Source organism: Somniosus microcephalus, chromosome 17 (assembly GCF_052327205.1).
Source record: "Somniosus microcephalus isolate GS21.2 chromosome 17, FLI_Smic_1.0, whole genome shotgun sequence".
Classification (NCBI taxonomy): domain Eukaryota; kingdom Metazoa; phylum Chordata; class Chondrichthyes; order Squaliformes; family Somniosidae; genus Somniosus; species Somniosus microcephalus.
In genome coordinates, this window is record NC_141003.1 from 55,437,892 (window position 1) to 55,451,719 (window position 13,828).

Sequence of the window (13,828 nt, forward strand, 5' to 3'; positions counted from 1 at the left end):
TCTTGTTTCAACTGAAGTGTTCATGTGGTAGGATTATGGGAGAAGAGTACAATCCATCACTTCAGAGCATTGCATGCCAAGTGTCCTGATGTATGGCAGACAACAACAACATCTACAAAAGCAAAATACTGCGGATGCTGGAAATCTGAAATAAAAACAGAGAAAGCTGGAAATACTCAGCAGGTCAGGCAGCATCTGTGGAGAGAGAAACAGTTAACGTTTCAGGTCGATGCCCTTTCGTCAGAACAACAACATCGACGTTGTCCCTTCTGAAATGCTCAACTGTAGTGTCAGCCATGGCTCACTTGGTAGCCCTCTCGCCTCAGTCAGAAGGTTGTGGGTTCAAGTCACACTCCAGGGACTTGAGCACAAAGATCTAGGCTGACACTCCAGTGCAGTGCTGAGGGAGTGCTGCATTGTCGGACGTGCCGTCTTTCAGATGAGATGTTAAACCAAAACCCTGTCTGCTCTCTCAAGTGGATGTAAAAGATCCCATGGCACTATTTCAAAGAGGAGCAGGGGCGTTATCCCCGGCGTCCTGGCCAATATTTAACTCTCAATCAACATAACAAAAACATTATCTGCTCATTACCACATTGCTGTTTGCGGGAGCTTGCTGTGTGCAAATTGGCTGCCGTGTTCCCTACATTACAACAGTGACTACACTCCAAAAGTACTTCATTGGCTGTAAAGCGCTTTGAGACGTCCGGTGGTCGTGAAAGTCTCTATAAATGCAAGTCTTTCTTACAAGCTAGCTCTTTGGAAAGCATAAAATGTCATCTGGGCTGCTCTTGACAGTGATGGTAACAGCTCATTTCACCACTAGGAATATGGATATAACCTTTTGAAGGATCCTTTGCCTTCAGAGCATTGAAGTCATATGAATAGCAGTGAACAGGGGAGGAGTAATGCTTGCCTAGTTTCATGGCAAAATACATTGGGTCTATAATCTCTGGATCCTAAAACACTAGTAACACCCAATTGTTCAGTTGAAATGGAAATATTTACTTGGCTATAGGCAATAATCTCAGTGCTATATTCCACCTTCAAAGATATGCAGAGATGGAATGGTGATAACCCAATTTTACGATGGACAAAGGGCACCATTTCCCAGCATTGGGATGCCTAATCTGATACAATAAAGTGATCATTTATCACTTTTCAAAGCAGCCGAAACTTGGAAATGTAGTGAACAATGAGGAGGATAGTAACAGACTTCAGGAGTAGATAGACAGACTGATAAAATAGGCAGACACATGACAGATAAAATTTAATGCAGAGAAGTGCAAAGTGATACATTTTGTAGGAAGAATGGGGAGAGGCAATATAAATCAAATGATAGTTTTAAAGGGGGTGCAGGACTATGTTCCCTGTCATTTATTTTGGCTCCGCATGGCCCCTTTAAGCTGCTCCACGGGCCATTCAAAAAACCACGCATGCGCGGTTTCTACATTGAAATGCCGGCAGCGTGGGTTCAGGGGAGCAGTGCGCAGCTGTGCAGCTTACAGGGAACACTGGTGCATTAACAGAGAGATCTGGGGGTGAATGTACACAAATCTTTGAAGGCGGCAGGACAGGTTGAGAAATCTGTTAAGGCAGAAAATGCTGGAAATACTCAGCAGGTCAGACAGTATCTGTGGAGAGAGAACAAAGTTAACGTTTCAGGTCGATGACCAGTTCTGATGAAAGGTCACAGACCTGAAATGTTAACTCTGTTTCTCGCTCCATAGATGCTGCCTGACCTGCTGAGAATTTCCAGCATTTTCTGCTTTTATTTCAGATTTCCAGCATCTGCAGTATTTTGCTTTTTTGTTAGAAAAGCTTATGGGATCCTTGGCTTTATTAATAGAGGCATAGACTACAAAAGGAAGAAAGTTATGCTGAACCTTTAGAAAACACTAGTTAGGCCTCAACTGAAGTATTGTGTTCAATTCTGGGCACCACACTTTAGGAAGGATGTCAAGGCCTTGGAGAGGGTGCAGAGGAAATTTACTAGAATGGTACCAGGGATGAGGGACTTCAGTTATGTGGAGAGACTGGAGAAGCTGGGGTTCTGCTTAGAGCAGAGAAGGTTAAGAGGAGATTTGATAGAGTTGTTCAAAATCATGAATGGTTTTGATGGAGTAAATAAAGGGAAACTGTTTCCAATGCAGGAGGGTCGGTAACCAGAGGACACAGATTTAAGGTGATTGGCAAAAGAACCAGAGGCGACATAAGAAAGCACTTTTTTGCACAGCGAGTTGTTGTGATCTGGAATGCACTACCTGAAAGGGTAGTGGAAGCAGATTCAATAATAACATTCAAAAGAGATTTGGAGAAATACTTGAAGGGAAAGCAATTTACAGGGCCACGGGGAAAGAGCTGCGGCATGGGATTAATTGGATAGCTCTACCAAAGAGCCAGCACAGGCATGATGGGCCGAATGGCCTCCTGCGCTGTATACTCTATGAATGGCTAGAAGCAAGGGTGAAGCTGATCGGAAGTATAGGAGTCGATTTTATTGTCCCTTTCGCTAATTCAAATAATGGTCCTATTGCCATTTTAGGATGGAACTGGTTGGGTGTGCAGAATACACCGCAAGTGGGCGCAGCCTGATTTGCCTGGCACTGTTCTGTTGGTCCTCCTCTTCATCCAAAGAGCACTAGTAGAGAGGGATTTCTGTTGGGAAATCCATTGTGCCACTAAGGATGGCTAAAAGAAAAACAGCTGTGCTAAAATTTCTACCATGTCTCTTGCCCACCCAAACTGGAACAGCAGGGGGGAAAAAAGCACAATAAGAAATGTTAATATCCAAAATGCTCGCAGCAATCTCCACAGAGGATGATTCCTGTTCTGAGCAATTTAGTTCAGCCTGTTTCCTTTGAAGAAGTGACTCTGAGGTTGTCTAGTTGACATTTTCAAGATTCTGAAGGGAATTGTCAAAATTGATCCATGCAAAATTAATTCCAGCAAAAATTGATTCAGGGAATTGACAAAATTGACCTTGTTCGTTGTAGTGAAAGGATAAAACACCAGGGGATATGTTAAAAATTAGGAAGTTAGAAAGAACTTGCATTTATATCATGCTTTAAATTACTTAAGGACATTCCAAACCACTTAACAGCCAATTAAGTATATTTTAAAGCATAATTGCTTTTGTAATGCAGGGACTGACAAGTGAGTGTTTCAATATTTTCAAAAGTATGTTTCATCAACAGGTACCGGTTACTGTTGGTACAGTATTACAATGACAACATTTTGAACACTAAAGATCTTTGTAAAAACTTGAGGCTTCATTCTGTACTTGGTCAACATTTTCTACAAGATATTGTAATGCCAAGTAGAAATTCACTAGGGAAAAAGTACTACATACTATAGAAATCAAAGTTACAAGCAGGTATTAAAACAGCCGGCTATCCAAAGATTAATGAAAGCCCCAACAGTCCTGAACTACTTTTTTTATACAAAGACGGACATGTTGCTACTTGGGTACATTCTCACCCAGTATGTCAATGAATTAAGTTATTTGTTGAAGGAAAATTTTGAACAGTTAACGAGTTTGAAGAATGGAGTACAATTTACATATGACAATGCTAAAAGTATCAGAGCACTGCATCACCTACTAGTTAGATAGACAGTGGCAGAAATAACTTTCCAATGCTGTTAAACCCACCTTGGTATTCTGGAGAAGCTATTGAGGAGTTCTTGACTATTCCAAGTCTGGTTGCATTGGGATGAAGATTTAAGTCCATTATTGGGATCTCCACTGGCTGTCACTTAATTCATTATTAGGACTCCATGTGGAGCACGCTGGCAGCTGCCATGACACATTTATACTCCAGCAGTTGAACATCCTGTATGACTTTCTCATCTTTTGAAGACTGTAAACATGAATGTAATTGTACTGTGTTGACTTGTCTCGTATCCATAAAGCTTTAGTTAAAAGATTATGAAAAGAACGCCACAATTTTGGAAACTTCGTCACATTTGAGACAGTTAAATGTATTGCGTAAATCCAACAATATATCGCCGATTATCTACTGTTTTCCTTTTGCTTCTGTGTAATTAGAATTCTTGTAAATAAATTTGACTGAGTTTTAGCCTGAATGATATGGTCTGACAACGTGGCATTTTTCTCTTTTTATAATGGACAGGATTGTATGGCAGGCATCCTATCCCGAATGAACTATTGCAGTAAAAAAAGAATTGGTAATCATGTGGTATGCCTTTCCATTCACAGCACACGTGAGTGTAACTTTCAGATCATAGGAGATGCAGATCAGCTGCATTTGGAACATGAAAAAAGAGAGTATGGATAATGTCTGAATAAGTAAAAAAAATACATATTGTAACCTTTTACTGAGTAACAAAATGTTCCATTCTAGTAAGTGATGGAAACAACAGCAACAGAAGAAATGTTTCAATCACCAGGCAACATATAGAGTGCTGCTTCTGAGAGGCTGGGATGTGCCAGTATTGATTTCTCACATGTTTCTCCATCTGGATGTTGACAGATTCTGGTCACCATAATTGTGTATCCCCGTAATCTGATCCCAGTGTAACAGAAAGGAACTATTATTACACAGACTGCTGTGCAACAAAAGGTATTGGGCATAATCAACTTACCATCCACCAGAAGTGAAGCCGAACGCTCAGCCACACAGCTGTCAGTGCTGTAGCTTTAGAAAGCGGACAGGTACCAATTGTTAAATTTCCAAATTGTTTTGCTAATGTATGCCACCGGACAATTTTTGGAGTAACCTTGATATTCTATGGGAGAGATGGTGACTGCAGCCGTGAAATGTCATAGCCTTGATTATAATGTTATCACATGTTAAATTAGTAGTTTCAAGGTAATGGAAAAACAGATTTGTGCTAATAATTTTGAATGCTGATTTAATTCTAATGTGACAAATATCACCTTTTTTTATGATTCATTTTCGGGACGTGGACATTTATTGCGCATCCCTAGTTGCCTTTGGGAAAGTGGTGGTGGGCCGCCTTCTTGAACCGATGCAGTCCGTATGGTGAAGGTGCTCCCACAATGCTGTTAGGTAGGTTGTTCCAGGATTATGATGCAGCGATAATGAAGGAACGGCGATATATGTCCATGTTGAAAGGTCGGCAAAGATAGCGGCGTGCCGGTGGCAGGAGCTGCTGCAGGGAGGCATTCTCTCTCCAGTGGCAGCCGTCGCCCTCCTGCGAGGCCCGGCCAGCGGGGCCAGGAGCACGGTCGCCCACTCAGAGCGCCTTCCTCCAGCCTTACTGCGGCAGGAGCAACCTGTATGACCATGTGAGTGATGGCTACTCCGACAGGCCCCGGCTAGATATAGGCTCTGTCTGCAGCCACACCCGGGCTGTGCTGGACAATGTGCAGAAGTGCAAGGGGGAGCTGACCGGGGAGGAAGTGTCTGACATAGTAGGTTCACTTGCCTCTATTCCCCCTTTAAACCAGTGCATGCTTTCTAAGCAAGGAAGTTATGATGAACCTGTATAAAACACTGGTTTGGCCTCAACTGGAGTATTGTGTCCAGAATTCTGGGCACCACACTTTAGGAAGGATGTGAAGGCCTTAGAGAGGGTGCAGAAACGATTTACAAGAATGGTTCCAGGGATGAGGGACTTCAGTTACGTGGATAGACTGGAGAAGCTGGGGTTGTTCTCCTTAGAGCAGAGAAGGTTGAGAGGAGATTTGATAGAGGTGTTCAAAATCATGAGGGACCTAGACAGAGTAGATAGAGAGAAACTGTTCCCATTGGCAGAAGGGTCAAGAGCCAGAGGACACAGATTTAAGGTGATTGGCAGAAGAACCAAAGGCGACATGAGGAAAAGCCTTTTTACGCAGCAAGTGGTTATGATCTGGAATGCACTGCCTGAAAGGGTGGTGAAGGCAGATTCAATTGTGGCTTTCAAAAGGGAATTGAATAAGTACCTGAAGGAAAAAAATATTGCAGGGCTATGAGGAAAGGGCAGGGGAGTGGGACTAGCTGAAGTGCTCTTGCAGAGAGACGGCACAGGCTCAACAGGCCAAATGGCCCCCTCCTGTGCTGTAACCACTCTATGATTCTTTGTGGAACTTGGAGGTGATGGTGTTCCTATGCACCTGCTGGCTTGGTCCTTCTAGATGGGAGAGGTTGTGGGTTTGGGAGGTGTTGCTGAAGAAGCCTTGGCAACTTGCTACAGGGCATCCTGTAAATAGTACATACTGCAGCCACGGTACACTGGTGATGGAGGGCGTGGATGTTTAATGGATGAAATGCCAATCAAGCCGACTGCTTTTTCCTGGATGGTGTCGAGCTTCTTGAGTGTTGTTGGAGCAGCACACATCCAGGCAAGTGGAGAGTATTCCATCACACTCCTGACTTGTGCCTTGTAGGTGGTGAAGAGGCTTTGATCCTTTATCAACAGGCAGATTTTTTTTAAAGGCTTTCTTCTTCTCTTAGGCAGTCCCTCGGAACCAAGGATGACTTGCTCCCACACTAGAAATTAGTTCTCAGGTGACTGATGAGTCCAATGCGGGACCTACAGGGCTGGATTTTGTGAATGGAGGTGAGACAGCTGCTTGTCGTGTCAATGTCCCGCCTCCATCCTCACCTGACCAACCAGAGCGATTTTCCCCTGATTGAGCTTGTTAAGCCCGCCCTGCGGGCTCAGCAGGCCAATTAGGGAGGAAGTCACTGACAGATCACGTCAACGTCAGACGTGCTATCTGTCAAGACTTCTTGAAAAAAGAAATGACAGCGTTTGACAGCTCTGTGAAGCTGTCAAACACTGACATTCTCTTTAGTTTGATGAGTCCTTGTGTTGAGAACTCATCCAACCTTTCAAATTTTTAAATTTCACATGTCTGTAGGTACCGAGGTTCCAGCAGCCATTCTGTGAAACTGACAAGCAGGATGTCGGCTCTCCCCATCCAGCGCGGCTAAAGGCTGTAGGAAGAAAACAAGGTCAGTGCACACTTTTTTAAATTTATCACTCACCTTGCATACTTACAATTCCACACTTGCACCCATCACTCACCTCTACACCTTACTTCCAGGTGCCTCCGACCACCGCAGGCCTCCACCACGTCTCCTCCAACCCAGCGGGGTTCTCCGAGGTCGGGAAGCCTTCACCTGTGAAGGTAAAATGGCACTAATCCTTTTTTCTGCCTGTTAACTACCTGTTAACAGGCAGTTAAAAGGATTAAATGCCTTTCCCGCCTCCAGGAGACGGGACCCGAAGCTGCACATCTTCCCGCCTCCTGGCAAAAGGGCACGGAGGCGGGATGGGGGCGGCTTTGCCATCCGCCCCCACTTTCTCCGAGTTTACCGGCTGTCCCACCTCCATGCCCGCCTCCTCGGGGCTTGGAAAATCCAGCCCACAGTCTCTGTCACAGGTGGGGCAGACGGTGGTTGAAGGGGCGGGTGGGTGGGGTACTTGGGTTGACGTGCGCTCTTTCCGCTGTTTGCGCTTGGCTTCCGCTTGCTCCAGGCGAAGAGACTCGAGGTGTTCAGCACCTTCCCGGATGCTTCTCCACTTTGTGCGGTCTTGGGCCAGGGATTCCCAGGTGTCGGTGGGGATGTTGCACTTTTTCAAGGAGGCTTTGAGGGTGTCCTTGAAGCGTTTCCTCTGCCCACCTGGGGCTCTCTTGCCGTGTCGGAGCTCCGAATAGAGCGCTTGTTTTGGGAGTCTCGTTTCAGGCATGCAGACGATGTGGCCCATCCATCGGAGCTGATCGTGCGTGGTCAGAGCTTCGATGCTGGGGATGTTGGCCTGAGCGAGAACACTGACTGTCAATGGATTTGATCCTTTATCAACAGGCAGATTAAAAAAAAAGGTTTTCATCCTTTATATTTTTCAGGCATTTAAAGCATGAATGATTTGTTTTTTTGACACCTCTAAGTTTTGACTTTGCTAATACTTGACAGACATTACAAATACGTAGCTTGGACCTAAATAGCTAATGTAAATCTCCTCTCGCAGAAGCAACTTTGCACAAATTAACATTTCATAAGCCTGAGGTGCCAGGCCAGCTGTTGAGGGACAAAGACATAAATAAAAGCAAATACTTCAGTATCAAATCCTCAGTGTGTGTTTCCTGTCCATCAAGCTCTTGAATCAAGACAAAGGAGAAGGGAGGTCTTATCCGAGGCAGTAGCCACAGCTTACACTTTTAAATTAGTGTCTAGAGCTAGCTTTCATTCAAGTGAAAAGATACAATACAGAAATATTTTATAATTTAAAAGAGCACACTTGTTCTATCACAGTTACAAATTATTCTGGCAGGACAATTGTTTCAGGTGTTTAGCTGTTCTTGAATTATTTACAGAACATTAGCTGCTCTCATTTTTCTTTACTGTCCAGCTAAAGACAATTGGGCAGGAGAGCAATACATTAATGTAACTAAGGAACATCAAATTATTCTGACTTTACGCAAAATATCTACAATAAGTACACTGGAAATATGCAGTGGGTTTCTGTTGTTAAAAAGAGCATAATATCCCTGTTATATTACTGTCCACCTTGGTGTTATAGGGCTAGTTACCTGCTGCTAGTTATACTCATACAAACTAGACAAGCCAAATAGTTAAATTATTCAAAATGTTGTTTCGTTTGAAAAATCAGAGTGAAAGTCTAGTCTCAACCTCAACACAGATAAACTGTATTTTTATCTGTTATTTTTAAGTGTGCAATTAAAACTCTGAAAGAGCTACTAGTACAGGGAGATACAACATTTGCTTTTAGACCTCGGCTATAAGATGTGTTTAACTGTTCATTGGAGCTGGGTTAGCTGATAGAAAGATCTGAAGAAAAAAGACTTGCATTTATATAGCACCTTTCATGACCTCAGGATGTCCCAAAGTGCTTTACAGCCAATTAAGTACTTTTTGAAATGTTGCCACTGCTGTAATGTAGGACGTACAGTAGCAAATTTGCACACCTCAAGGTCCCACAAACAGCAATGTGATAATGACCAGATAATCTGTTTTAGCAACATTGGTTGAGGGATAAATGTTGGCCAGGACACCGGGGAGAACTTCTCTGTTCTTCCACGAAATAGTGCCATGGGATTGTTTACGTCCACCTGACAGGGCAGATGGGGCCTCAGTTTAACCTCTCATCCGAAAGACAGCATATTGACTTGGAGTTAGCCAAAAAAGTAAAGGAGCAATACTTGCAAGGTACTATTTAGTCTTTGTCATTTGCGTCGATTTCCACTGTGAAATGATGAAACCAAGCAAGTAACAAATTCAGCTTCAATTTTTCCTAAGTTATTTTCTCTTCTTTCCCCTGGTTTCACCACTGAGGTGAGGAGGAACGTGGTGATCTGATCTGAAGTGATCTCTAGGAGCTACATGAGAACAGCCCAGTGGTGATTGCCCCACTAATTTGTCACTCCTTTATGGCACAGCAAAGATCAAGTACTAAGTGATGTGGAAAACTGCAGTTGTAAACATCCAACCATTTTATACTGCCACACACTGGTGCTCCATAAATCCGATCATAATGCTGCCCCCAAACCGTTTTTATTTCTCTCATGGTTTGAAGCCAAATATACATTTCCCTATTTCCTGCTTATTCAAGTGTCATCGCCCATCACCCCTGTGCTCACTGACCTTCATTGGCTCCCAGTTCAGCAACGCCTCAAATATAAAATTCTCATCATTGTGTTCAAATCCCTCCATGGCCTCGCTCCTCCCTATCTCTGTAACCTCCTCTGGCCCTACAACCCTCCGAGAACGCTGCCTTCCTCCAATTCTGGCCTCTTGTGCTTCCCCATTGTTGTTGATTTCTTCCCCTCATTGGCGCTGTGCCTTTAGCAGTCTATGGGGAAAAATTGGGTATCGCCCATTTTGGGGTGTTAATTATCGCCTCCGACTGCAAAATTCACCTCTATTTGATTTGAGCGCTAAATCAGGAGCTACACACCTCTCAAGGCGCAAATGTCGGGGAGCGAGGCGCTACTTCAGAACGCAACCGAAGCTCAGGTGATGTCAGTTACCAGGGAAGCCAGACAGACTGGCGCTGTGCAGTTCTTAAAGGGGAGGGGCCATCTTGCTGGCCAGTCACACCTTGCTCATTGCAGCCTTGAATCTCGGCCTGGAGAGACCTCAAAAGCAATTGTGTTGGATGCACTAATGGATAGGCACAGGGAAAGAGCTTGGCGCTTAGGAACCTCAAAAGTGGTGCTGAGGATCAAAACTCCTTAGGACAGTGTTAAATCTTTCTGGACGTGTCTCTCTCTCTGAACTTGCGCGTACCAAAAACTTTGCCGACAAGAAAAGGCAGGAAACGCCCGCCTTTAAATAGCGCTCACCCAGCTGCTTCCCGATTTGAAAGTGTTCCCCTCTATCTGTCATTCCTAGCAGCAGGCGCTAAGGCAGGGGGCGCGACTCAATATCCGGTCCGGGGCACTACCGGGGCATTGCACGCTCGACTGATGTCATGATCTGCGGGCGCAGGAGATCATGGCGGTAGTGTTCAGCGCCGCCACAAAACAAGTGGCGCTAAAATCATTGTGCTCGGGTGCTGAAGTCCTAGCGCCCTGTTAGCGCCCTCCAGAGGTGCTAACGGGAGGCGCTAACCAACCACATTTTTCCCCCTAAGCCCCAAAACTCTGGACTTCCTTCCCTAAATCAATCCGCCTCTCTACCTCTTTAGCCAAGCTTTTGCTCACCTGTCCTAATTTCTCCCTATGTGGCTCGGTATCAATTTTGCCTCTATTCTGTGTAATGTACAGGACAACTTCTATAGGGTTACGTAAAATAACGCTCCTGTGAAGCACCTTGGAACGTTTTACTACATGAAAGGCACTATATAAATGCAAGTTGTTGTCTGCCCATTTATTTATTTATTGAATGTTTCAGCATGTCCACATTCACTGCAGAAGGGGGCAGCCTATTCCACAAGTTACCTGCCCCAAATGTTTAAGACATTACTCATTAGCTCAGTGCTTCCTTTGCTTTTACTGATGCTTAGTTATCTCCTAGTTCAGAAAGAACAGTTGCTTCACATCTAGCTGCTTTGCTTCAAGATAATAAGAAAAATAACTGCAAGTATTGTAAATCTTAAATATAACAGAAAAGGGTGGAAATACACAGCAGGTCTGTTCGTATCTGAAAAGGAAAAAAAGGAGTGTTAATGTTTACCTTTTATTTTTACAAATGCTGTTTTTATTTTTGATTCTCTTTATGATTTTGAAAACTTTAATCAGATTCTCCCTTTCGTCCTTTTTTTGTAATGAGACCAAAGTTAGCTTCTTAACTACTCTTCACCTTGAGCCCTTTGAAAAACCTCTATCTTTTATTAATTATCATGGCCAAGATTGGACATACTGTTCCCTTTGACTACCGAAAATACTTAAACACTCTTTCTGTTTGTTCGGACAGTTGTTTCCATAACAGTGTGGTCATACTTTAAATGTTTGATAAATTAGCACACACAAAATTGTGGCATTTTGTTTAACGATACCACCCTGTACTGTTTTAGAGCCATCAGCAGACTGTAGGTACAACTATTTTTCAAACAGCATAGCTTCCCCAAAGCATCATAAGGACAGTAATAGATCTTGTGGAAAATCATTATTCTTGATATTAGTAGTGATGCAGTACCATTAATAATATATCAACAAATATATATAATTCTCGCCATTTCTTGGGTAATAGCCCAAAATCACAATGCAGTAACTAGGCAATAAAGAGCAGAAAGACACTGATATGTCAAGGTTTGAGCATGTTAGTGATTACAGGAAACTCCTTTAACCGGCACCTGAATATCCGGAAATCTCTCTTAACCGGCAAAATTCAGGAGTAGGTTGTGGTAAACCACTGTTTGTTATTGTTGTTGTTGTTGTTGCACACTGTTGTGCCTATGCATGCCTCAGCTGACTCCGCCCCTGGCTCCACCCACATGCCCGGGTATAAAGGTGACTGCTCTGCAGCCCCCTGCCCTTTTAGATACCAGGCAACCACGAGAGGCATGCTCTGTTCTTTGCTAATAAAAGCCTATTAATTAACTCTCTGTCTTTTATGAGGAATTGATAGCGCATCAATTTTATTAGCAAAACAAAATGTCGGATCCAAATGCTGAACAGCAGGAGCTGCATCAACCGACGGTGCCAAACGCTGAGCAGCAGGCGCTGCTGCGAGCCCTCAGACCAACATGCCTGGACCTAGACCCCCAAGAAGCGGGTTCGGCTACCAAATTCGCACAATGGCTGCGTTGCTTCGAGGCTTACCTGGAAGCCTCAACTGTGACCCTAGACGAAAACAAGCTGAAAATCCTGGCCTCAAAGGTGAGCCACCAAGTTTATACACTAATCCAGGACGCAACGACCTACGTGGCGGCTATCGATCTGCTTCAAGGGCAATACGCACGCCCAGTAAATACGGTCTATGCCAAGCACCTCTTAAGATCCCGCAGACAGCAGCCCGGGGAATCGGTGGAGGCTTTCCTATGGGCACTACGGATACTCGGCCGAGGCTGCGATTGCAAAGAAGTATCAGCCGCAGCACACACGGAGGGACTGATCCGAGATGCTTTCGTTGCGGGTCTAAGGTCCGACTACTCCCGGCAGAGACTGTTGGAGAAGGGAGAAATAGACCTGAAAAAGGCAGTGTCCCTCTCGCTCGACGCGGCCCACAGGAATATGGACGCTTTCTCCCCTAACCGCTCCGCACCATGGACGCCGCAACCTTGGGTCATGGGACCGCCACCTCCAACTGCTGCAGCGATGTCCAAGGCACAGAAATGTTATTTTTGTGGCCAGGCAAAACACCCCAGAGCACGCTGCCCGGCGAAAAATGCTACCTGCTCCAGCTGCGGGAAGAAAGGACACTATGTCAGCGCCTGCAAAGGGAAAACCGCTAACGCCAGCAGCACCGCGTGCGAACCGTGGGGGCAGCCATCTTGGGCTCCCCCAGCCGCGTGGGGATCGGGATCATGGGCGCCGCCATTTTGTCCGCCATCTTGGACGCCTCCAACTTCAATCACGGGGGACCCGGACTCAACCACCGCCTCATCTAACGTCCACATCGACTCGCTTGACCATACGCTGGCCTCCGTGACGCTGGACCAATCTCTCCCTCATCAACTGTCCAGGTCCATGATGGACATTACGGTAAACGGCCGCGCCACTACCTGCCTTTTTGACAGCGGGAGCACGGCGAGCTTTATCCACCCCGACACGGTGCGCAGTTACTCTCTCCCGGTCCTGCCGACGCGCCATCGGATCTCTATGGCTTCCAAAGCCCAGTCAGCGGACGTCGGTGGCTACTGTGTAGTGACCCTTTCAGTATGGGGCACAGAATACAAAAATTTTAAACTTCTGGTCCTGCCCCATCTCTGCGCTGCCGTTCTACTGGGGTTGGATTTTCAGTGCCACCTTAAAAGTGTCACATTAGCGTACGACGGACCCCTCCCCCCACTCACAGTCTGCAGCCAGCAGCTTTTAAATCGCCCGCCGCGCACCATTTGCAGCCTCTCCACCCTTAAAGTCTCCCCCCCCTCCTTGTTCGCTAACCTCACCCGCGACTGTAAGCCCATCGCTACCAAAAGCAGGCGTTACAGTGCCGGGGATAGGAACTTCATTAAATCCGAGGTAGTGAGACTCCTGAAGGAAGGGATTATTGAGAGTAGCACCAGCCCATGGTGAGCACAAGTGGTGGTGGTGAAGACTGGCGGAAAACAGCGCCTAGTTATTGACTACAGCCAGACGATCAATCGCTACACCCAGTTGGATGCATACCCACTCCCCCGCATATCTGACATGGTCAATCAGATAGCACAATACCGGGTATTCTCGACGATTGATCTGAAGTCGGCATACCACCAGCTCCCCATCAGGGTTGAGGACCACCAGTACACA